Source organism: Aethalodelphis obliquidens, unplaced genomic scaffold (assembly GCF_003676395.1).
Source record: "Aethalodelphis obliquidens isolate GAN/ISIS:26980383/991018 unplaced genomic scaffold, ASM367639v1 scaffold41, whole genome shotgun sequence".
Lineage (NCBI taxonomy): Eukaryota > Metazoa > Chordata > Mammalia > Artiodactyla > Delphinidae > Aethalodelphis > Aethalodelphis obliquidens.
In genome coordinates this window covers 5,694,071-5,719,898 of record NW_020837985.1, presented here as the reverse complement: position 1 = coordinate 5,719,898, position 25,828 = coordinate 5,694,071, and the positions used below count along the sequence as shown (strand labels likewise).

The window sequence follows — 25,828 nt, the reverse complement described above, 5'->3', positions numbered from 1 at the left end:
CTCTTATTAAGAAATCTTCAAAACACACATTCAGGACACTTGTGCTTCTGTTCCATTGATGAGAAACTAGTCACATGGCCATACCTAGTAGCAAGGGAGGCTGGGAAATGTAGTCTTTATTTTGGGCAGCCAGGTGCCCAGCTAAAAACCAGGGATTCTATTATTAAGATGAAAGGAAAATGTAACCCTTCCAGGTACTCTTCCATGAGTTCTCCCAGTAGAGTGTTGTAACCAGCTGTCTCTGGCACAGCAGCCCAACCAACCTTCCCGAGGGGCCTCTCTACACAGCATCCCAGGGAGCTGGCTGGAAACCACTGGTCTAGACAAGCAAAGTGAGAATTTCCTCTGCAAATGAGAGGTACCACATCCAGAAGTCCTCACTGGGAGCCAGTCGCAGGAAGGAGGAAACTGGAATAAAAACGGTCTTTGCAGCCTTCCTGAGGGGATGCTAGGGGTGCACAAAAAAAATGTATGTGAAGGAGGGGGAACACTGAGAACAAGCCTCTCTTGCACCAGAGATGAGACCTGTCCTGGGGTCAATGGACCACATCACCAGCCAGGATGCAAAAGAGGGAAGAGATGCTGAGGGAGGTGGGCGGAAGTCCTCTCCAGCTCTGGACATCTCCCCTGAGAGACCTGCCAGCCTTCTTAAGCGTGTCTAGGTGCCGGCCATCAGGAGGCAGCATGGCTGTATCTCTGCAGGCCCAACGGGGGCTCGGTTGTGACAGCTCTTGGAGCACCAGCTGTGGAGAGCCTGGAAGGCACGCCTCCTCGAGCTTGGATGTGAAGCTGTCGGTGCCACTGGGGAATCACTATGAAAGCACTCCTGCCCGGGCAGCTGACGACACTGCACAGAAACTGCAGAGCACACTTCTAACAGGTGAGGTTAAACACAGCATCCAACTAGGACAGCCCAGGGTGGGAATGGGTTTGAGATGAGGTGCAAAGAGCTCTGAGCCTGGGGGACCTGACTTGTTTCAAGTTCTTGTCCGCCACTTTCTAGCTGGGTGACCTTGGGCAGGTCACCTCCCCTTGCTGAAGCTCAGTCTCCCAAACTAAAAGTGACAAGACTGAATCGCATCACGCCTGGGGTCCCCAGTAGCTCTGGGATTCCAACTCCAGCTCTGAGTGATTCTGAGTTACAGCCACAGCCAGCCGACTGGGAAGGAATGTGGGCAGGAGGCGGGAGTGGGAGGGACACACCTGTGAGTTCTTCCTGGCATCCCCAGCTCTCCATGTTATTATATTTTTCTCTGCCCCATTTTCCAGAGTCCTTGGCCTCATATCTCCTTCAATGCTCCAAAATAAAGCTTGTCTTCTTGCATTCCCAAGTCCCAGAGGCTTCAACTCTTCCCTCCCCAACCAGAGAGATCAATCTCCACACAGCAGCCCGAGTGGCCTTAAAATACGAATTACCCACAGAAAATCCCTTGGTGACCGTCCACTGCTCTTACTGCAAAGCCAGTCTCCCTACTGGAACCTACGAGCCCAGCATCACCTGTCTCCTGCCGACCCCCCAGCCTCCCCACAGGCACCTTGCTCCCTCCCTGTTACCGGTGGCCACACCTGCCTTCTTCAGTTTCCCAGGATGACAAGGTGTTTCCCATCTCAGGGCCTCTGTCAGAACATCTTCCCCGTTCCCTGCAGCCGCTCCTTTAGGTCTTAGCTTAATTCTCACCTCTGCAGAGAGGGCTTCACTGGGTGCCCATCTCAAGTGTGTTCCCCTTTATCATCTCTCTCAGCCCTGTGTTTACTCTTGGTCTATTTACTTATTTATTTATTTATTTTAAAGTCTTTATCGAACTTGTTACAATATTGCTTCTGTTTTACGTTTTGGTTTGCTGGCCGTGAGGTATGTGGGATCTTAGCTCCCTGACCAGGAATCAAACCTGCACCCCCTGCACTGGCAGGTGAAGTCTTAACCACTGGACCGCCAGGAAAGTCCCTCTTGGTGTATTTAAACGCGATTTAGTGATCTATTTATTTTTCATCTGTTGATCTAGTTTGGGACTGGAAGCACACTCCAGGGGAGCAGGGATCTGGTCCATGACTAGGTACAATACTACCTGCTAAGGACCCAGCACTGGAGGCACTCACAGGATATTTAAATAAATGCATAGTTGCATAAATATTTAAAACGTTTAACAAAGCATTTGTAAAAGAAAGGACAGAAGAGAGGAAGGGAGGGTGGGAGGGAGGGAGGGAAAGAAGGAGGAAGGAAGGAAGGAAAGAAGGAAGGAAGGAAGGAAGGAAGGAAAGAAGGAAGGAAGGAAAATTTGAGGAATTTGCAGACTCAGCACTTAAGCCCCGGTCTTTCTACTTCAAATCCCACTTACTTTCCTTGCCTCCATATTTCCATCAATTAATGAACAAATCGGTCCTGGGACTGGCACCATGCTGGGGAATATGGATACTTAAGGAGCTTACAATACAACCGAGGAAGTAAACCAGCACACACGTAACACGACGGTGGACATGGAAAACCAAAAGAAGCCATTAGCAAAGTTTTTCTGTAGAAGAATATTTAATTATAGAGAATGATGCTTATGACACATTTTTAACTAAAAGCAAATTAGAAAGCTGCATGTTTTCTATGTGTATACCTACACATGGTGGGGGGAGGGAGGGAGGTCTGGGCAGATGGCAATAGAGAGAATACCCATAAGGATGTGCCCAGCTAGCAAACTAGGTGCTGCCAGCTTGCTGGTCATAAAGGAAGTCTCTCCAGAGAAGGGGTCGGTGGATGAAGGGGAGTCCTGCAGAAAACATTTTCATACTGAGCACCTACTGTGTGCCAGGAACCGTATTATCTCTAATAAAAGACCCGACCAGGTAGTTATCATCATCACCATTTGAAAAAAGAGGGAAACGAGGTGCAGAGTTCCGAGTAACCTGCCCAAGGTCACACGGCTAGAAAATGGCCCCTCTGCCTTCACTCTGCCCACAGCGATTTCCAGCAGCTGGCGTGAAGGGGCCGCCACCGGAAGGGCGGGTGTTGTCGAAGCGCTGATGGTGCGGTGGGGAGGGAACGAGGGTGATTTGAGAAGCTCTCTATTTCCATCGGCAGCTCTTTTTCCATTCTCACCTCCTTCTGTGCCATGCGCCAAGCCTGTTGATCACAGAGGCACCACCCCACCTGCCCAGTTTTGAAAGTGCACTGTTCCCCGGTTTCCGAAGCTTCCAGCGCCGTTCCTTGTGATGCTCTAAATCCAGAGGCTTCTCCGCCTCTTCCCAGGATGGGAGGGTCCCAGTCGCAGCCCTGGTACTACCGAGGGGCCAAGGCTGAGGAGTCGACCACACCCCACCACCTCCACCCCTATCCTCTGGTTGGGGTGAGGGATCTGGGAGCCTGTTGTGCTGTCCTTGTGGAGGAAAAGGAAGAAAAAGATCTGCTGACTATGAAAAGGTAGCAGAACAAGGGTGCAGCCAGCATGGCTCAGCTGGCACAGTGGACAGGAATCCTTTCCAGTGAAAACTGCAGAGCGCTTGATAAATGCCACTCAATCCAGGAAGATCCCTGTCACCACTTCACAAAACCAAGGTCCCGAGAGGCTCCTAACTGTGGGTCCTGACTCTCAAAGGGAACGACAGACAACATGTAACCACGGATCTTTGAATCTCTCTCTCCCAAACTGACAGATACATGAGTTATTGTATTATAAAAATAGATGACTAGGTACTATGTTTTTTGGGCACCTGACACATTAGCTGATTTAATCTCCACAACCCCCCAAATTGATAAGTATCACCTTTGCCATTTTACAGGTTGGAAAATTGAGACTAAGTGAGGCTAACTACAGTGTCCTAGGTCATTCCATTCATAACAATGGAAGAGTGAATCAGAAACTTAGCATCCTTATGTATATTATATATGTAATATTACATGTTATGCCACATGTTATGCGGTTGCTCTGTACTGAGCTGAGTCCACAGCCAGGGTTAAACCCAGGCTGTTTCGTGCCACAGCCTTTATCCTTCAACACCTCCACGTGCTTACGATACTCCTCTAGTGTCTGAGAAGCACCCTTGGGGGACAGAGTTAGTAGGAGAGAGAGATGGAGGAAAAACGTCTGTCTGGGGCACACCAGAGTCCCTGTTACCTCCCCAGATGAGAAGACAAAGTGCCTGCAGGGGGAGGGGTGGGTGAATGAGCCTGCTGTGTGACACGGGGACTGGAAGATGATTCTGAGTAAAGGTCAAGTTTTTCCAGAGCGAGAAAGCAGGCTGAAGGGTAGCGGCTCTCTCCACAGCGGCACTGGCTTAGCAGGCTGCCAAGGTGAGTGCTGAACTTGGCCTGGGATACGGAGTTGTATAATCATCTCAGCCCTACCGGGTCACTCCAGAACACCAGGGCAACCTTCGTACCAGAAAACAGGCTCATGAACGCCTGCCACCTGGGACAGTTAGAGGAGTAAACAGAGGCGTCATCGCACACCAGGGACCCCCTAACGCCATCCCTGTCCTGCTGGGCTGATAACAGTCATGTACCAACATTGAATCACGCACATACAAGTCAGGCATTTGGTCTCAGAAGCGTTACGCGCACTATCTCTTAAATCATCCAGAAAAGTCCCTGAAGCAGGTGCTAACATCATCCCATTTTACACAGGAGGAGCCTGAAGGTCGAGAACTTGCCTCGGATCATTGAGCTAATCCACAGTGGAGCTGGGATTTGAACCCAGGGAACCCGATTCCAAGAGGTGCAGCCACGGCCTCTGTGCTGAAGTGGGGCAGCTGGGCACGTGGCAATGGGAAAAAAGATCTCAGATCCTGGGATTCTATGGAATCAGATCTTAGCTCTACCACTTCCAGCTGGAGCTGAGTGACCTCGGATTAACTATGTTCAGTGTCTGTCGTCCCATGGGTAGAATGCGGATCCCGGCTCCTCGGGTGGTGGTGAGGGTGGGGTATATAAGCAAAGTGGCTGCTGGTAGTTCCTTCATAACCGGTGCCTGGTCTCATGGGGGCACATGGCCTCTGCCACCTCCCAGAGTAGAGCGTGGATGTTCTCTGAACCTCAGGCTTCTCTTCAGCCCCCATAAGGAATCACCCCACTCTCCTGGGCTGCACTCTGTTCAGTGAACTCCCAACTAGAGCTGCAACAAATGACCCCAAAGGCCACCCCCAAAAACATGTTGTCTGATCACCCAGCCCCAGGCCTTCCTCCCTCTCCTTCAAAGTCAGCCTTTAATCCCACCCACCCTCTTGCCAGTTTGATTATCCCCCTTCCACCCAGGGAACAACCAAGGAAATTTAAAAGGTAGAAAATTCAGCTGAGCCAATGTGGCTAATTTCTAGACGTTTGGGCACACAGTCTGGTGAGAAGAGAAATAGAAACCTTGAGTTCACCAAAGGCAGACGAAGACAGTCTTCTATGGAGTTGCCCAAAACTATTTGAAAGCAAAACCTCCCATTGGGCCTGCCTTGGAGGTAATCGATTCCACAAACATAGAATTACCAACCTCAGGAAAGACCCTGTTTCCTTGTCAGCAAAGCATGCTGCCACTCCTCCATTACCGTCCAGGTCCCCCTCTCCCGGGGAGGGGAAGCGGGGGCGGGGGGGTTGGTCCATGCATAGAACTGTGTTTCAACATAATTGCTCTCCTTTGTAGTCCTGAGTGTTCTACTATATGCATTTTGAAAGCATTATTCTAAAAGGGTCCCCAGTAGCTTCCCAAACCCGGGGACCCATAGCTTCCCCAGTTAGTCAAAAGGGGGTCCATGGCACCAAAAAGAAAAAAAAAAACATCCCAAAGCTCTCTGAACTTGGCACGACCAGACCCTAGGAACTCACGAGTTCCCTGTCCTTCATGAAATAGTTCCCTGAAGGTTTCTAATAGGTTTACAGATACCACCACGTTGCCTCACCTTTCAGCATCCCTGTGGAAACCTCCTGTTTTGTCTGCAGATGTGCATAACCGAGAGACGGGGAGAAACAAAGCCAGGATGACTCTATCCTGATATATGCATCCTTTTCCAGTGACGCTCCCTGCCCTGAGAAGCCTGATTGCACGTGTTCCTCACGGCCTGCAAATTTGGGGAAGGCAGGAGCAATGCTGAATCTTATATCCCAGCACCTGAAACAGCAACTAGAAAGGGCAAGTCTCTGATAAGCGTTTGGTGAGCACACGAGAGAGACCAGCCGGGGAGAGGGAGGGTTTTACTGCACACAGCTTCTTTCCTCGAGTCCATGGGAAAATTTCCCCTCCCTCGGGCAAATCCCTAGATGTTTTCTCGCCGCCTCAGAGGTCTGGTCAGAGCTGGTCGTGGCCTTTTCTTCTCACCTGGGCCACGTGGAGGACAAGTTGGCATAGGGTCTGCCTTCTGGGGTCAGGGGCTGGCCGTGCCTTCTCACCCCCACAGACGGTTCCTCTTTCCCCTCCTCTGAGCACCACACAGAGTGAAGACTCTTCTCGACCAGGCAGAGAACCGGGCTTTGCACAATTGCTATCCAGGGAACACTCTACCCCAGACCCAGAGAGTACGCATTCTTTTCAAGCGCACGTGCAACCTTCTCCAAGACAGACCATGTGCTGGGCCATAAAATAAGTCTCAATACATTTCAGAGGACTGAAATCATACAGAACATCTCTGAGGACAGTGGGAAAAAAAATTAGAAGTTAGCAAGAGTAGATACGGAGAAAATTTGAAGGAACTATTGAAGGAACTCTCTCGGTGCTGGACACAGACTAGGTCGTCTATCATTTCTGCCCCGACGTCTTTCTCCACCACGGCTATGATCCTTCGGCTGCAGCTTACTGGGAACGTCAACTGCCAGCCAAGGACACGGCTGTGGCCCCAGCCTGGCACTCGCTGCCCTCTCTGTGCAGGGAGCTGGGACGACGTGTTCATTCCGGAGCCCCCTCTGAGCCCCTCGACTTTCACCAGGTCCACACTGAGACAGGAAGGTCTCCACCGTGCTGCCCAAACGGGGTCCCCCCACTCTCCACTCTCAGGAGTCCCAGCCTTCTCAAGGGGCTGCCCGGGTGTGGCCCGAGAGCTGGACTTTTGCTCTATTTACTCAGAATGTTCTCTGGCGATAGAATCCATTTTGTTTAGGGAGTTTAACTAATACCTCTTGAGGAAGAAATGAAGCAGCTTATCGGAAAGGCCTGCTTTCCTTTGTCTGCCGTTTTAGAGGGTTCCTATGAGATCAGCAACATGGTTTACCAGAAGGAAACTCAACAGGCCAAGTCATTCCAGGTAAATGGCGACTGCGGCCCTGACATCCTCTGGGCTGGGAAATAAAGTGGGATCTGAATTTCCATTAAGGGTTTACGTGAGCTTTTCAAGGCTGATGATCTGATCCATGTTTTTAGTTCATAATATAAATGGGCAATTGCGGCGCTCACAGTCCACTACCCGTAGGACCCAGAAGGTGGAGGAACCTCTTATGGGCACAAAGGAACAGGGTTTTACTGAGAAAAGGCTGAGTACAGCATCATTTTTCTACAAATCAAGGTGAAGACCACTGAGACAAAAATGAGTGAAAAATGATGTCCTTAATGAAAGCACACCTGAAGAGGTTGGGGCACGATAAAACCTCCTCAGAACTCAGTCCGTGGGAGGTTTCCAGTGGGATTCCATTGAGAGAGGGGAGTTCAACAAGATAAGAATATAAGTCCAGTTTTGTCATATTCCAGCTGTGGAGATGCGAGCAAACGACTCCACCTCAGTTTCCTCATCTGTAAAATGGGGCTGCTGGTAAAAGCACCTACTTCCCGGGCTGGTTGTGAGGACTAAGCGAGGGGACGCCTCAAGATACTTTCCAGGTGCCTCTCACGTAGTAACAATACCAAGCCCTTACCATGAGACCTAACCAAACGCTCTTCATTTCAAGACAGTCCTGGGAAGTGGATACTCAGGTTATTTCCAGTTTGTAGATAAGAACATTTAAGCCTGGGAAAGCTAAGAAACATGCCCAAGAACACACGCTGTAAGTCACAGAGGTGGGATTCAAACTCAATCTAACTCCAGAGCCTCAAAAAACTTCCAGTCTAATAGGAGTGACCAATAAAAGCCACCAACGCCAGGAGGGCCACCACGCTGCCCCAGGGACAATGCACTGGGAGCCAAGGACAGTCAGGAATCACCCTGTAGGAACAAGGGTTCAGGTGCCCCATGAGGGTTGGGCCTTGAGAGGTGCTTTGGTTCTCACAGGAAGAGGAGAAGACAAGAAGAGCCTTATGGGTGGAAAACTCACAGTGGCAAAGGCAAGGTAGGTATTAAAAGGAATTCCCTGTTTGGGTCAGGCTGGAAAGACAGCTGTGCTGAGAGACCTGGGCTACCTGGAGTCTCATTTCCATGTCTTTGCAAACATTCTGATCATTACAGCACTGTGGGTAAGGGCACAGGCTCTGTGTCTGATGGACTAAGTGGACATAATAAAGCTGTGTGACCCTGAGCAAGAGACTTAACCTCTCTTGTCCTGAAGGGGGCTTTCAAATGAGGGTCAACATACCAACACTCTGGGCAGCTAGACTGACTCCACGGGGCTCCCTGTGTTAAGGCTTAGCCTCAAGCCTGCTAGCGCTCTGATGCTTCTTTGCATTTCTGCTCTACTTGATGCGGCCTGGGTCTCCTCGGCCGGCCTTCCCACTGCTCAGACCTCTTCTGCTCCCTGGCTGACATCCCTTAAGAAACCACTACTTAAAGTCCTAGAAAAGAAGAGACTGCAAAATCAATGAGAAATGGGGCTTGGTCTATGACTATTGCTCGAGATGAGTTTCCACTAAAAAGAACTTATCTGCTCACAGCCAGATTTAGGGATCTGACTCATCCCTCTTAAATAACTGTGATGCAATGTTATCTGAACTGTAACCATTTGACAGCTGCCCAAGGAAGGTACTTTCTGCCTGGACCACAGGTTGCCTCTGTTAATTTTTATAATTTAGCATATCGAATGGGAGGGCCGATTAGAAACTTTCCTACAAAGGCAGATTTGCTTTAAGCTCTCCTCTCGTTCCTTGTAAACTCAAATTCTGGTGTGTGTGTTGAGGGGGCAGTATCGTTGAGTGTCCAGGCTTAACTAAGGTGTTTGTGTTATTCACCCTTTGAATCAAAGGTCCTAAGATATACATCTTTCAAATTTCAGCATCTCCAAAGAATGTTATGTGTCCCGCAACCAACGGCATTCAGTAGTTCACGTGGAAGCATTTGCTTCGTTCTTCTTTGTGGCACACAAATTAATCGTGAGCTGCATAATCGACAGCATCTCAGAGGTGAGGAAATACAGCATGTGCTGGGGACCACGCTAGGAGCAACCACCACATAAACATATTGTCACTCCTAACTTACATCTGAGATACCTGATGCCTAAAATATTTAAGAAAATTTTGTTTATGACCGCCTAGTACGTAGGAGAAAGAGCACGGACTTCTTGTTACTGTTGCCGAACACAAATTACTGCAAAACTTAGCCTCATTAAAACCAATCGTTTTACGTTACTCATGAGTTTTTGATCAGGAATTTGGGAAGGACTAGGCTTTGTGGTTCTCACTTGGGGTCTCCCATGTCCTCGTAGTCGGATATTGGGCTCTGGTCATCTGAAAGTACAGATGGTCTAAACATCCAAAATGACAGCTTGCATGGCTATCGGCCAACCCTGGGTGCTGGCTGGGAGCTCAGCTGAGACCACAGACCAGAGCACCTACAGGCAGCTTCTTTCGCAAGGCAGTCTCCGTGCTTCCCCAGAAGCAGTATCCAAGGAAACCTGAGGGTGCTGCATGACCATTTGTGACTTGACTGCCTGAACAATTACCAAGACTAAAGGAAATGACGTAAGTCCCGGGTCTGGACTGTCATTGGTAGAGAGAGTAGGAGTGGATGAGTACGTAGACTGAAGGCAGATTCCACAGGATTTGGCAATGGACACATCTACCAATTCACCCTTAAACTATAGGAACATGATAGGTTTCCAAAAATCGCTTAGTCATTGCCTGAATTCAAATCCAGTCTCTACAGAGGGTGGCAATGTGGGTAGTAGAAAGTGGGAAAGCCCCAGGTGAAACCAGCCCCCTCACGCACTGGCCAGGGGGCTTGTCCCTCCTGGCACAAAAGGGCCTGGACTCCCGGCATCACCCCTTCCTTCCCATCCCCAGCCTCCCAACCGCCGGCAAGAAAGATGTGAGGAGATGCAAAAGAATAAGACACTGGCTGGAAAGACCCTTTCAAAAACAAGTTCAAAAATGTCTACAGCCTTCTAAAAGGGCTGTCAGGGGAGACCCACACCCATTTGCATGGGCGAGTCTGGGGTAATTTGGTCTTTTACTCCATGACCTGACTTGGTAGTCACAGCCCCTCCTTCTTTACAAGTCAGTGTTCTCTGAGGAGCCTTTTCCGTCAAAAAGAAACCACCACTGTTGCTGGTTTGAGAGAGACTATAGGGGCATCTTCATGCTCCATGAGTCTTGGTGGCGACAGGGTCAGCGTTCTGCTTAAGGACCACAAGTGGCTCAACAGATCAAGGTCCAAACCCAAGACTATGATAGTGGCTATTTTTCTCTCAAAAATTTCTTTAACAAACATGTGTGTAGCCACTTACTATGTGCCAGGCAATGTTCTAACCATTTTATAAAACATTTAGGGGCTTCCCTGGTGGCGCAGTGGTTGAGAGTCCGCCTGCCGATGCAGGGGACACGGGTTCGTGCCCCGGTCTGGGAAGATCCCACATGCCGCAGAGCGGCTGGGCCCATGAGCCATGGCCGCTGAGCCTGCGTGTCTGGAGCCTGTGCTCCGCAACGGGAGAGGCCACAGCAGTGAGAGGCCCGCGTACCACAAAAGAGAAAAAAAAAAAACAAAACAGTTAGTCATTTAATGCTCCTAACTATCGTACAAGGGACGTATGGCTATTATCCTTCACCCAATACTCAGCACACATTGAGTGAGCGTTGTATAGATCAGGACGGTGAGTCACAGAGAAGCTAAGCGACTTGCCCAGGTCATACAGCTCGTTAGTGGCAGAGCTGAGATCAGAACCCAGAAACTCCGGCTCTGGAATTTAGGCTCCTTAGCACCATATGAAGCTGTCCAACACTGTGCTTTGGTGGAAATCTGCATATCTATGAGAAATGCTTTCAGCAGCAAATAAAAGACAACTCCACTTAAGAGTGGCACAAACAAGTAGGAAGCGTTTCAGTAACAAAGTCTGGAAGTAGTAGTCTTCTGTCTTGGGCTGGTGGAACCACTTAAGAATCCTGTCAAAGATCCAGACTCTATCTTTTCCCCTCCACCATTTTAGTCTGTTGACTCGTCGCCTCGTGGTTGTAAGACGGCTGCTGTACCTCCAGGTATCGTGTCCAAGATCCAGGCAGGAAGAAAAGATAAGAATGAGCTCCCCCTGTGGGGGGGGCTTTGTCTTTTTATTTGGAAAGAGAACCTCTCCCTAGCATGCTTCCCCTAACAAAACTAGATAACATACCTGCCGTTACTGTATTTGGTTTTAACCAATCTTGATTCATCTCATGAGGCTGGGATTGCAGCTTCCCTGAGATCTGGGGCCTCCTTCCTCTCACCTGAACCTATCAAGGTTCTGTGCAGCAGAGAGGCAGTGGCTACAGAGGAGACAGCAGAAAGCATAGGCCACAGGTAGGTATTACTATCCCCATTTTACAGACGGACTCATTGAAGCTAGAAATCACAGGGTCAAAATCACATGGCTGGCAAAACGGTAGCCCCAGAATACTAACCCGGGTCCATCTGATTCTAAATCTCGTGCTCTTGACAATGGCAAGGTACACTGTGGAGTGGACTCAAGACTGGAGGGATGCAATTTGGCTTTGGGAAGCCACTCAACTTCCTTCAGCCTCAATCTTCTCATCTCTAAACTGTAGCTAACAGTGGTACCTAACAAGAGAGTGGCTGTGATGGTGAAATGAAATAATACACGTCAAGAGCCTGTCAACACTAGGCAATCAGTAACGTTGGGCCTTTTTTATTGTTGTCACTATTATTGCTGCTGTTGTTGCTTTGTGTGCTGCGAGACTTTGTGGCCACAATGTACTCCATCCAGATGAACACACCACGTTGAGAATCTCTGGGGGACACGGTAGCGGGTGGGCCTGAAAGTGAGGAGAGGGTGCTCATTATATCAGTACGTATAGATCCCTGAGTCCTGAAACTTGTTTTGCTTGCATTTAGGGACCCAGAGTCTGGTCACTCAAAATGTTGGTCCACCAATCTACAGAGCATAAGAGTTAGCTTTTAGCATTCTTTCTGCCAAGAGTAAAATGCTGTTTGGCCAGAAGCACTTTGCTTTCCATTTTTGGACCTCCATGTTTTTACCTGTGCAGTGGGTTGGTTTTTCAACGTGTCATGAACATTCATTGAACACCTATTGCGTGCAGTATGCCATGGAGGTGCAGTGATACCAGAGACAGATGTTGCTCTCAGGAAACTTAGAGATTTAAAGATCTTCAAAGTTCCTTTCTGTAATAACACTCGATGACCTTAATCCGAATGACATTAATTGTTTTGAGGATTAACTGTGCTAGTGGTATTGTAACTAAAATCGCTGAACAAATGCTCAAAGTGAAAATAGTCTTACCGTGTGATCCAGCAATCTTGCTCCTTGGTGTTTACCCAAATGAGCTGAAAACTTATGTCCACTCAAAAACCTGCACACGAGTGTTTATAGCAGCTTTATTTATAATTGCCCAAACTTGGAAACAACAAAGATATCCTTCAGTAGGTGAACTGATCATTAAACTGTGGTATCGCCAGACAATGGAAATTATTCAGCACTAAGAAGACATGAGCTATCAAGCCATGAAAAGACATGGAGGATCTTAAATGCATATTACTAAGTGAAAGAAGCCACTCAAAAAAGGCTACATGCCCTCTGATCTAACTCTGTGACATTCTGGAGAAAGGAAAACTACAAAGAAAGTAGAAGATCAGTGGTTGCCATGGGTTTGGGAGGACGGAGGGAAAGATTGATAGGTGAAGCACAGGGCATTTTTAGGGCAATGAAAATATTCTGTAATGGTGGACACATAAAATTATGCATTTGTCGAAACTGTAAAGGTGGACACCTAAAATTATGCATTTGTCAAAAACCCAGAACTACACAACACAAAGCGTGAACCCCAGATGTAAACCATAGTCTTTGGTCAATCGTAATATATCAATATTGGTTCATAAACTGTAACAAACGTACCACACTAATGCGAAACGTTAAGAATATGGGGAATGGTGTGGGGGGTGAATATATGGGTGCTCTCTGCAGTTTCTACTCAATTTTTTGTAAACCTAAAATTTCTCTAACACATAGTCTATTTACTTAAATATAGATAGATTTTAACAACATTCATATCTTTGAACCAGTGATTTCACTCCTGAGAGTCTCTTGCGATGTACGATGTAGTAGAAGGAAAGCTTCATTTACAGAAGGGAAAAAATGAAGTAACCTATGGTTCATCACCAACAACCACATGGACAAAAGCAAATGAAAAAGAAGTAGTTGAAAAGGTTTTGAAATAACGTGAACAGTGCTTTGCCAAAAAAGGCAAATGGAAGAAAAATGCAACGCTCCTTAAGATATTAACCACTATGGAAAATTTTTGCATTAAAATAACACCAATGGTTTATAATGAAAATTTCTATGATGCTACCAAAGGTCATGACAGTACGGTTAGCTTAGCTTTTTTAGTCTTTTCCCAATTTCTTATAAGATTTTGATATTATTATTATTTTTTTTAAAAAACAAAGGTCTATGAATCCGCTAACTGGGAAAGAAAAGACAAAAACAGGCGGCAAAGCCAGCCAGCTAATAACAATAGCACCACGTCCACCTCCACCACCATTTCTTAGGAGCTCACTGCATCATGGAAGCCAGGGTTCTTGGTACTCTGATCCGTTGTTAACTCATTTGGGTAACTCACTGAAAGTCACAGAGCTGCATGGCCCTTCCGGGACATGCAACCAAAGTAGCTGCCACCTGAAGCTCTGGCTTAGTCAAAAGATACTATTGAGAGCCAGAGTCAGGAGTTACCCTAGGCACACAAAGGCAGATGGGAAATAGAAGTTCAGAGGCCAAGAGAGGGGTTGAAGAACCTATTCGCTCACTCACCCACCCAGAAAGCCTTTATTTACTGCTTCCTAGAGGCCGGGCACTGGGGATGCACTTCCAAATAAAAGGAAACCTCTGACCTTTAAGAGCCCGCAGTCTAGTCTCCCCACAACCCTGTATTTCCAAACTGTGATACTTCTGTTAGTGGAAAGGCACACTACCCGTATAAAAGGCTGGATGGAATAACAGGCATCAGCTGGAACTGTTTCAGCGATCCTGGGCATGCGGTCACCCTAAGTCCCCCCAACGAAGTGCAGCTCCCAGAGGGCAGGAAGCCCCCCCACAAACCACAAGATGATAACTGCCCCCCCTCACACCACCCATGTTACCTCACTTAAGCTGAATGTGGGGGGTCAGGGAATTTATTTCTGACTCTCCCTCCCACCCTACCTCCACGACATCAAGCATTTCAGATCAAGGATCTGTGAATCATAGGTCAGGTTGACTCACTTCTTAAAGTTTCCAGGTTGTGAATGACAGCGTCACTGATCAGTTGAAGGAGGATCAAATCGGTGAGAGACAATGCAACCTGCTCTGCGTTTATCTGCAACAATGGAAACCAGATTCACAAGTATTTTATTGAAAAGGTGGGGGTGGGGGGCAGTCAGGGTCCAGGGGGAGGGGGTGGGCAGCTGCTGAAAACTTTGCAGCAAGTGAGGGTTGGTAAATGGAAACCACCCATCATTCCTTTGTATTATTTCCTGTAATTTAAGATATGTACGGTATTGATGATATTCTTTCGTTGTGCTCTTTGTTTTCTTTTGGTTCACGTGGAAAATGTTTATGTTAGGCTTCAGGAAGCTCAGTTACAGATTCAGAGCCTATAAGATTATGTTCTTCCATTTAAGAAAGGGAAAGGGAAGGAAGGTAACAAGGGCTGAGCACCTACGCAGAGTTTTCTCATAGAAGACCCAGCAGCGCGGGAAGCAGAGGCTGGAGAGGTGGAAGCACCTGCCCCGGGAGCTCTCAGGAGAGCATCACAGACCGGCCTCATTCCCATACAGACCTGCTCAATCAGGGAACGCTTAGCCCAAGGGGTGTTCAGAAACAAAAGCTCACAGTAGAGGTGCAAAACCATGTTGGGAACAGGAAAACCAAAGCCCCAGAGACCTTGTGAGCTAGGGCTCCCACGCAGCTTTCACACCCATTCACCCTGACCTTTCACCTGCAGAACCCCTGCTCTCTCCAGACTCATGTGAAATGCCAAGGGGCCAGAGCTCTCGCCCCACGTGAGAAAGCCTTCCTGAGACCCCCAGGGAAACCGACTGGGGTGTGATTCAGCCCCTGTGACCCCTGTGGTCCTGCATCTCCAAGCAGGGGAACACACGATCAACCCAGCCTTGGGGCTCAGGGGGGAAACTCTACTAATGAATCATGGCAGTGCAGAACCTTCTCTGGGCCTCCCTGGGAACCCACTGAAAGGCCTGGTGTGTGTCACCAGGGGCCAAGGCAGCTGCACGATTCTCATGTGAAATGAGACCATTTCATGGGTTTTGGTGGTCTCTTAAGATGCCTCATCAATTCATGAGATGATCTATCTGCAGGTGACAGGGCTCAGAAATGTCAGGTGAAACATTCACAAGTGAATGTGTTTTTTTTAACGTTTTTATAAAGTGGATACTTGGCTAATTTGGAATCATAATATTAATAGATGGAAACTCAGAGAAGGTTCGGGACTTGCCTAAGGACACAGAGCTGGAACTAGACAAACCTGCAGGTAGAACTCAGGGGTCCATAACCCCTTCCCCAATACCACCCTGCCTTGCTTAGAATGAAAACACCACACAGAGCAAAGGAAAAAATATATACGTTTTAATTGGATAATAAAGTAATAAGAAAGAAGAGTAAGACCCAAAGTCAATGCGTTCCTGGCAATCATGGATTGTTGATGACATCTAAGAGCTCTGGGCCAAATCTCTATTTTAAAATTTTAAAATATATTTTAATGAAAATATAATAAAATATATTGAATTAATTCAAATGAAAATTTAAATATAGTTTTAAATATCCCCTTTCCCATTCCGACACAAAGTGGCATGTAAACTAATATATTCTGTAGGTCAATCTGGTGGTACTGTCTAAACCCTATTATTCAGACTCTAAGAGCTGAAAGAGGTTCACGGAGCCCACTGTACAGATGAGAAAAGTAAGGTACAGGGAGAGGAGATGACCTGCCCAATGAAACCCAGTCAGCTAGGGGCAGAGCTGACTCCGGCTCGAACATCACTCCCATATCCAGACCTGTGGAATTCCCAGGCCCGAGAGCACTTCCCGAGCTTCTGCAGACAAGGGCATTCAGGTGCCTCCGGCAATCCTGAGCATCTCACATGATTCCGTCCACAGGTTTGACATAATCTCCAAGGCAGGTGGCTGATTTTCATGAAATGTATTGTAGCTACCAAAAGACAGCAGTGGACATGGTTAGTCTGTCAATGTGTACAGGAGAAGGGATCCTGAACTGTAATGAGCATGGAAGCAGCTAAACAGTGGATTCATTTGGTCCAAATAAAAGATATTATAACCACACAATGTAATAAAACTACGTAGCAGTTACAAAGGGTAAGGCAGGGGCTTCCCTGGTGGCACAGTGGTTGAGAGTCCGCCTGCCGATGCAGGGGACACGGGTTCGTGCCCCGGTACGGGAAGATCTCACATGCTGTGGAGTGGCTGGGCCCGTGAGCCATGGCCGCTGAGCCTGCGCGTCCGGAGCCTGTGCTCCGCAACAGGAGAGGCCACAACAGTGAGAGGCCCACGTACCGAAATAAAAAAAGGGTAAGGCAGCTGAAATGGATAGCACTCCTTGATATATGGCTGAGTTCGAGAAGGCAAGTTGAAAAAAAATCTGTTTATCAAAAACAGCACTCTGTGTGTTTTGTGTGTGTGTGTGTGTGTGTGTGAATGCACTGGAAAGGTCTGCAAGGATGTGTTCCAAAGTGATAACCTAAGCAGAGGGGATGAGGAAACAAGACTTGGGGCCAGTGATCAAAAAGGACATTAGCCTTATTTGGAAAGATTGTTTTTCCCCAAGGTGAAAACATTCAGTTACTAGTTATATAATAAGTGATTGATGTTTTAGAAAGAGAAAAATAGAAATAGGATATTATTCATTCATCTATCTATTCACTCAAGTATCTGAGCACCAGCTACGCACCAGGAATAAAACAAGATGAAAAATACAGCCCCTGCCCACAAGGAGCTTATACTCTAACGGGTGAGCGGGGAGGTTTGCTCGCTTGGTATATGCACAATCAGGTATGTTATATGTGCTCTGGTGAAAGAAGAAAACAGCACAGAGTGGGGAAAATAAAGTGATTTCCATGTTTCACAGCAGATCCAGCAGCTGAAACAGAGTCATCAGTAAATTCTGCCAAGACCCGCCATCTTGAAACAAAAGGACCACGACACCACTTTGCAAATGGACAAACCCCCGGTAATTTTAAAAGAATCTCAACTGTCTTTGACTTCGGTTAGAGTTCACAGAGGAATATGATAGTACCAGGAATAGTTTATAGGTTCCCAAAATTGAACCTTCTTCACAGAGGGAGATGGTTTTGCTGCTTTTTAAAGGCACCGACTCTTTGGCTGTGTTTATCAGTACATATGGTTTACGCTGCTAGGCTGGAGCATCCACTCATTCTCCCATCCGCCAAAATTGCTGTTTTGATTTGAAATTCCAAAAATAACTCATGAGAAGCCTGCAGTGTGAGAGGAAGATGGTTGCACACAGCTCCAGGGAGGAAAAGAGAAAGCATTTGATTTGAATTACCTAAGAGCTGAAATTGGGTGCAAATATCTCCTTGTAACAACTGCTATATAATTAGCCAACCTAATGGAATCCTTTCAAAACCAAGGCAGTTCAACAAGGAAGTTTAATTGAAAAGAAAATTTCCAGACCAACTATTCTGTCAAAACCACATTAAATGAAGATAGCTCAGCACTGACCAAATCACCAGTAAAAGGTATTATGTGTTTGGGGAGAGGGGGTGAAAGGGAGGGGTGTGCTCTCCTATATGAGGGAAATGCGGTGATGTTCTAGGCTCCCTTTTCCAGTTTCATGTGTCTTCTAGTCACCGGGCAAAAGGATTCATTTCTCTCTAGGCCAGTGTTACTGCTGGGACCATCCCCTTTGTGAAGTGTTTCCCAGTCTCCTGAAAAGAAGAAGCCAGGATAAAAATCTCGGAGATGGGGCTTCCCTGGTGGCGCAGTGGTTGAGAGTCCGCCTGCCGATGCAGGGGACACGGGTTCGTGTCCCGGTCTGGGAGGATCCCACATGCCGCGGAGCGGCTGGGCCTGTGAGCCATGGCCGCTGAGCCTGCGCGTCCGGAGCCTGTGCTCCTCAACGGGAGAGGCCACAACAGTGAGGGGCCCGCGTGCCGCAAAAAAAAAAAAAAAAAAAAATCTCGGAGATAAAGAGGGGGAGAGAAGAGAAAATGACACTCACCATCCAAACCTGTTCATTAAGAGCAGGCCCCTCCCATTCCAGGAGGACCACACTTGTCCATGGGCTCGTGGGGGACCACAGTGACAAGAAATGACCTTCACACTTGGACTTTCACCTTTGTCACTTACTAGCTGTGTAACATCTGCCAAGTTGTTTAACGTCTCTGAGTAGCAGTTTCCTCATCTAAAAAATAAAAAAGGATTACACTAGCACACCTCAGTGGATGGTGAGGAAGACAAACTGTGACAATGTACATGAAACTGCTCCCTGGGGTCGGAGCTGGAATCTGTGCACGAGAGACCTAGCGCTCCATGGATGGGGTCCGGTACCGCGTGCTGGCGGGGTGGGAAGGACCACCAGGTGCTTCCTTGGTACTCAGGATGGGCTGGCCACAGACCAGCAGCAGCAGCAGCGCCTGGGAGCTCATCATTAGTGCAGAATCTCAGCCCCACACGGATTAACTGACACAGAATCTGCGTTTACTAAGGGCTCCTGGAAGTTGATGTGTGGCTCAAATTTGAGGAACAATGGCCTCAGCTATCGCTTGGGTGTGTGACTCTGCACCTGGTGACCCGAATCAAGAGAAAGTGTTCTTCAGGCTGCCCTTTAAGAGGGAGAAGCGGGTTCCCCAGAGGGCCACCCGTGGTGTGAACCATTTCTGGACTCTGCCCCCCAGCCTTCCTGCCTGCAGAGGGGACATCAGGCAGAGCCCAGGGCCTCCCGAAACCAAGGCATTCTCCACCGACCAGGCTGGACTACTCTGGGGTCCAAAGCCATGTTATCATGGATGTCCCTATGTCGTCACACATGCCCGGGGAACAGGCCCTGTGTGCCTTCGAAGAGGACAATGGCAATAGCTGGTAAGAAGCGAATGGGCGTGGAGGCCTCAGGAGGGTGGGAAAGAACGACAGACCATGGAGCGATAAGACACAGATGCGTCCAGTAAAAAAGGGAACGCTAGACACACACGGATTGTCTTGTATATGCATAGACCGTCTCTAGGACGACAGACAAGACTCTTCTGACGCTGACTGCCTCCTGCAAGGAAGACCTGTTGGCTGGGGAAGTGGAAATTGAGGGGGACATTTTACTTTCATTGAATATCTTTCTGGACCTTTTGACTTTTTTCAGTGGTGTGACTGTATGCCAAGGAAGGAAGGGAGGGAGGGGAGGAAAGAGAGAAGGAAAGAAGGAAAGTAAAGGGAGGGAGGGACGTTCAATTAAAAAAAAAAAAAAAGATAGTTGAGTCACTTGTTACACAGGGTTAGGTTTAAAAGTCCTCCCAGGAAATTCAGGCCATTAAGCCAACTTTTTTGCTTAAAGTCGCACCACTTAGCCTGCGACCCTTTCTTCAGGCTGACCACACAGCCAGCAAGCCTATGTCTGAAAATGCTCAGAAATGTGGAGGAATTCAGCGAGGGGACGTCCTGTGTGGCAGACCTGCTCACCCCTGACTCCATCTCCCCAGCCCTCGGGCTTCTCTGCAGAGCGGGGTGTTCACCGTGCCTATTTGCCTCACACCAACAGACACTAGAGATACCCCACTCTCTAAAAATCCCAGCGGCTCCTGATTCCAGCTCACTTAGTTAGGCAAGGAAAAATCTCTTCCAGAAAATCCTTAAGCCCTGGTTTCCAGAGATTTCCAGTGACTAAAATGGAGTCGGGGGACATAACGCTTCTACTTTGTGTAAATGTGTACGTGCAAATTAAGATAAGAAACAAAATGTCAGGTAATGTGGAAAACCCTAATTATGGAACAAGCAGGACTGGCTGTGCTCAGTTCTTTTTGTTTGTTTGTTTGTTTTTTGCGGTACGCGGACCTCTCACTGTTGTGGCCTCTCCCGTTGCGGAGCACAGGCTCCGGACGCGCAGGCTCAGCGGCCATGGCTCACGGTCCCAGCCGCTCCGCGGCATGTGGGATCTTCCCAGACCAGGGCACAAACCCGCGTCCCCTGCATCGGCAGGCGGACTCTCAACCACTGCGCCACCAGGGAAGCCCTGCTATGTTTTTATGGTTGGTGGCTGGAAGCTATTTCTTTACCAAAAGTATCACTGGGTCCTCAGCTGAAACGTTATGCTATTGATTAGGAGAGAAATGATGGTGTTCCCTTGAGCCACGTGGCTACTGATGATGTCTAGCTGGATGGATAAGGGGCCAGCTCTCGAATCAGAAACTCTTGGGTTGTGTCCCTGCTGCTCGTGGCTGTCTGACATTTGGTAAGTGGATGTCTCTGAGCCTCTGGTTTCTTCGTTTTTTAAAATGGCAACAACAACTAATATTTATCAAGTGTGAGCTGTGTGTGTACTCTAAGCCAGTGTTATTCTAAGATTTTATCAACTCATTGAGTACTTGTAACATACCATTGTTGTTCTTGGTGTACAAATGAGAAAGTTGAGGCACAGAAAGGTTAAGTATCTTGCCCAAGGTCACACAGCTAATAAATGTCATCACTGGGATTCCATAGGTGGTTTGACTGGAGCCCGTGCTTTAACCATCACAAAAAAATGCTCTCACGAGGCTGTCGGGGTGTGTGTGTGTGTGTGTGTGTGTGTGTGTGTGTGTGTGTGTGTGTGTTACAAGATCATAAAAGCAAAATGCTTCCTGGGCTACCTGACACTGAGTAAATGCTCAATAAATTACAGAAGTTAATCATTACAAGTTAATTTCTTTGGTTAAGCACAAACACAAAGGTTACTACAGCACACACGTGGCTGACGATGAGGACGCTGCTGCCTGCGATGGTACTATTCCTGGACTGGTGTCCTCCCCACCTGTCCTCAGCTAGCATTCTGCCTTAGAATCACGGCACAGGCAGGAACAGTGGCGCTCTGCCCTTGAGTCGCTATACTGACCTCTTCTGTGGGGAGCTCGTACAGAAATCTAAGTAGGGGCAGCTGTGGGGGACCAGGTCTGATGTCCACTTGCCAAGAAGAATGACAGATTCCGAAACGAGGGGCCCAGTTCTAACTCCAAGGCTGTAGACACGTGCTTCTGAAATTCTCCACAAATGGTTCATCACCATTTGGCAGCGTGGCAGCGTGCACTCAAAAAATTGGCACAATTAGAGATCTGGCGTGGAAGACTCTACGGGTGGCGGAGTAACTGTCCGATGCTCTCTTCATCCTCACGCAGACAGTCCCTGTTCTGTTCGGGTCCTGAGCAGGCAGCAATACCCACAGAAGAGGCATTCCTATTACCTCTGTCAGAGGCTGGCTTAGGAGGACATCTGGCCCCATCTGGCCAATGAGACATAAGGGGAAGTCAACTGGAGATTTCTGGGGACATTTTCTTCCCTAATAGAAGACAGAGAGTTGCAGTGAAAGACCCCCTTTTCCTGCCTGACATTCTTCCTGATAAGGTGACGACTGCAGCAGAAAAGGGCGTCTCAGAGAAGCGAATCCTGTGCCCAGATGTGCCTGAGCCATCAGAGGCATCCTTCTGGTACAGCTGACAACACCAGGTGCTGGGAGGGACATGGGGAAACAGAAACTCCTGAGCACCACTGGTGGAAAGGCAAACAGGTACAGTCATTCTGGAAAACAATCTGGCAGCACTTGTGAAATGAAGTCTGAGTGGCACAATGACTCACCCATCCCAGCCCTGGATCTGTACCAGAGAAACTCTCCCACAGGCCACCCGGGGACAGATGTGAGGTGTTCATCACCGAACCTGGCTGGGTTTCCCTAACGGCTGTCAGCAGGGGCCGAAGGAGATAAACAAGGCAGGACCTACAGCAAGGGGAGGGCAGACACAGCCCCTCACATGAGCTAGGTGCACACAGACCAACAAGGATCTAAAAAAAGACAGTACTGAGTAAAAAGAAAAACAGAGGGAGATCTGTAACAGAATCCTGTTTGTCAAAATGAAAAACAGATACCTAATCAGAACAGAACAGTAGGTACCATCTGGGGCACGGAGCAAACACGCTGGCAGTAGTAGGAAGGAGTCTGACAGTTTCTTCCCAATGGAGAGCTGATCTCTCTCTCTAACTTCCCACAATCCCGGGAAGGATATAATGCCGTATGTGACTGTCACATCGCAGATTGTCACTGCTGTCCTTAAGGTGGCCTCCTCTTCTGCGCCATGATCCCCCAGAAGTCTGGGCAAGGTTTGGTGGGACAGAAATGCCATGTGTCCCTGAGCGCCATTTTGTTTCCAGTTTTGCCCCTAAATGCATCAGGTTCTAAAAAAACCCCTTCCCCGCACACCACCCCCTTCTCTCCTCCTGGAACATGTCTTTCAAATACATTCCCCAAATAGGGACACAAGGTCAAAGTGATGCTTTGACAACTCCTGGCAAATAGTTTTGCCCAAAGAACGATATATGCCGCCACTAGCCATGGAGGTTCCTTACCAATTCTTAGAATGAATTCCAAATCCTATCATTCTAGCTCTTGGTGACTTGCGGCGAACGGGTCGCCACAGTCACACTGTTCTGGTGAGCGCCACTTCCCCCCACCCCCGACTTCCCTGATGCTCTATTTTCCTCTTATGAGATCTGTCTGCACATAGAGTGACCGCTCTCACACAGGCAGTTCTGAAGAGCGCAGTGGGCTAATGGGAAAGTTAGGGCGGGAGGGGCAGCAGCCTAAGCCCACCTGGGAAAGAAGGAAAATCAGAGGAATAACAACAGAAATGTTTGCATGAAAAACTGCAATTTAAAAGTCCTACATTCACTGAGAAAGGAACTCTATAAAATCTCTGCACATACCTGAGGGATGGAAGGGAACGTGCAGGAGTGAAAATCAGAGCTGGAATGCGGTGGATTACGGCTCTGGGGTTCCGGGCATTCTTTAGAATTTTTCTTTAACTTCCCTGGTGGCTCCTGCACCCCTGACTCCATCTCCCCAGCCCTCAGGCTTCTCTGCAGACCGGGGTGTTCACCGAGCACTCCTCTGCCCTCAGTCAGGCTAATTCCTACACCTCCCTCCCAGCTCAACTTCAACATCAGTTTCCCTGGGAAGCATCCCCCTGCCTCCGAGAGCTGATTCGCTGCCTGCTCTCACCCTACCCAGACATCCTGTGCTTCTCTGGTCCCAGGGTCTGGAACAGCGATGGCTTGAGCTGGGCTGCTTCAACGCTGACCTTTTGATTAGAAGCTTAGCATTTCATTTCAGGGAGTGGACAGAAACACCTGGACGGTACCAGCCATGGCAGGACAGTCTGGCCTGGGAGAGGGGAGAGCCAGAGTGGACTGGAAAATGAAGAGAGGGAGAGATCCTTAGATGATCTGGCTCTGGTTTCTCCCCTTCTACTCCCTACCCCTGCACCACTGATCCAACCAATTCTTTAAAAACTTGTTTCTCAAGTGCCTGTTCTCGCCAAGACACTGTGATGCGGAATTGCAACACCAAGGCCATTCTTTGAGTGTCAAACTTAGGTAGGGAGTCAAAGCTTTGACATGAGGAATGTCAGATAACCGTGAAGAATGGAGCGAAAGATAACGAGACAAGACAGTGGAAGATGGATGGCGTGTGGGCACTGTATGGTCTGGGGGCAGGAGGGCAGGTCCCTGCGGGCTGCAAAGGGAAGTCCTCTGAGAACCCAGATGTGAAGGATGGCCATAGGGTAGGGGAGTGGGTGACGGGCGGCAGCACTTAGGAGGTGACGGGCTGGATGCGGGGAGGGGTGTTGCATGCTAACGTCAGGTGAGGAGCCCCTGAAGTCTAGAACAGAAAGAAAACATCTGGGCGTCCTGGGAGGGTGTGTTAGGGCCAGAATTTTGAGGACCTTGAAAGCAAGGCAGAGGAATCAGTGCCGGGAAAGACAGAGTGGGGACTGCAGACAGTCCTGTGGCCGACGAGAGAAGTTTATGGGGAGATGGGTCTGGGGGCAGCCCTCAGGGCGGACTAGAGAAAGAACTCAGTTAGTAAACCCCTTTGAAGGCACAGCAGGGAGGGAGGCGCAGGGTACCGGCCCTTCACATCCCATCTGCCAGCATGGCTGCCGTCACCCACCCATCACAGCACACTTCCCCGTGACCCCAGGTAGGACCTCAGAATTTTTTGCCACTTGGGGATCCTGGCAGCCCCTACCGATCCACCCAGGGTGACGGGTCAAATGTCTTTGCCTCGCAGGTCCTATCAGTCAGGTGACGTTTTGCTGCGCTAACTCACATCCTCAAATTCCAGCGTCTTAAAACGGTGAGGGCTCACGGCTCATTCAGGCTGTATGCCCATCAGAGTCAGAGACGGATGCCAGTGCCAGCACCGCCCAGACCAGGCTGACAGGGCAGCCCCTACACTGCTGGGTGCCAGGGCCGGATGGGGGTGGGGGAGAGAGAGACAGAGACAGAGACAGAGGGAGAGGGAGAGAGAGAGAGAGGTACCTGGAAAGTCCCTCACTAGCGTTTCACGTGAAGGCCAGAAAAGGCAAGTCCGTCTGCTTGCGACGCGTTGGCCACAACTGGTCACAGCAGGCCAGGCAGTGGAATCCTAATCTCCAAAAGGCAGAGAGTCAGAAAAAAATGAATGTCCTGAAGCAGGTCACCTTTCAGAGAACACGGAATTTACTGTCCATTCATTCAACCAGCAAGAATTTATTTTAGGGCTTCCCTGGTGGCGCAGTGGTTAGGAGTCCACCTGCCAATGCAGGGGACACGGGTTCGAGCCCTGCTCCGGGGGGATCCCACATGCCGCGGAGCAACTAAGCCCGTGCGCCACAACTGCTGAGCCTGCGCTCTGGAGCCTGCGAGCCACAACTACTGAGCCCGTGCCACAACTACTGAAGCCCGTGAGCCTGGAGCCCATGCTCCACAAAAAAAAAAAAAAAAAAAAAAAAAAAAAGAATTTATTTTAACGTGTTTAAAAGCATTTATGAAGTGCCGAACACCCTCAAATACTGCCATTTCCGTGGGTCCTTTTAACAACCCCACGAGGTAGAAATCCTTATTCTCAGTTTATAAATGAGAGAGATTTGGGGCTCAAAGAGGTTGAGGTGCTCAGATGGTACGGCCTGGACCTGGCTCCACAGTCCGGGCTCTCCTCCCAACATCACAGTGATTTCGCACAGCTCCCAGGGGAAGAAGGGAGTGATTCCAGAAGCCGTAAGGCAGAGTGGGTAAGACAAGGGTTCTAGAGGCAAGTCATCTGGAGGTACATCCTGGCTCCACTCCCTAGCCTGCACATGGTCGTGAACAAGCTACTTATCGTCCCATGCCTCAGTTTCCTTTTCTGCAAACTGGCCCAATACTCATAGTACCTGCCGTGACAGTGCTGGGACCACTAAGGGGGATGATGCACGTGGAGCCCCTGAAGGCGTCTCTAGCACAGAATCAGTAGCCAACCAAGGCCAGTTATAACACTAACATGTTCATCTT

The 25,828-nt window shown here is 48.7% G+C and overlaps 1 protein-coding gene across 1 annotated transcript in view; it reads right to left on the bottom strand.

Moving 5' to 3' along the window:
• The window catches only part of LOC113633686 (translation initiation factor IF-2-like), a 266,781-nt gene that overhangs the window by 17,036 nt on the left and 223,917 nt on the right, over window positions 1-25,828 (bottom strand). The window contains exons 6-7 of the mRNA XM_027132060.1: window positions 18,510-18,692; window positions 14,519-14,612 (exon numbers count right to left, since the gene is read on the bottom strand). The gene's annotated coding sequence lies outside the window, so the exon portion shown is untranslated. The remainder of the gene's footprint in view (window positions 1-14,518; window positions 14,613-18,509; window positions 18,693-25,828) is intronic.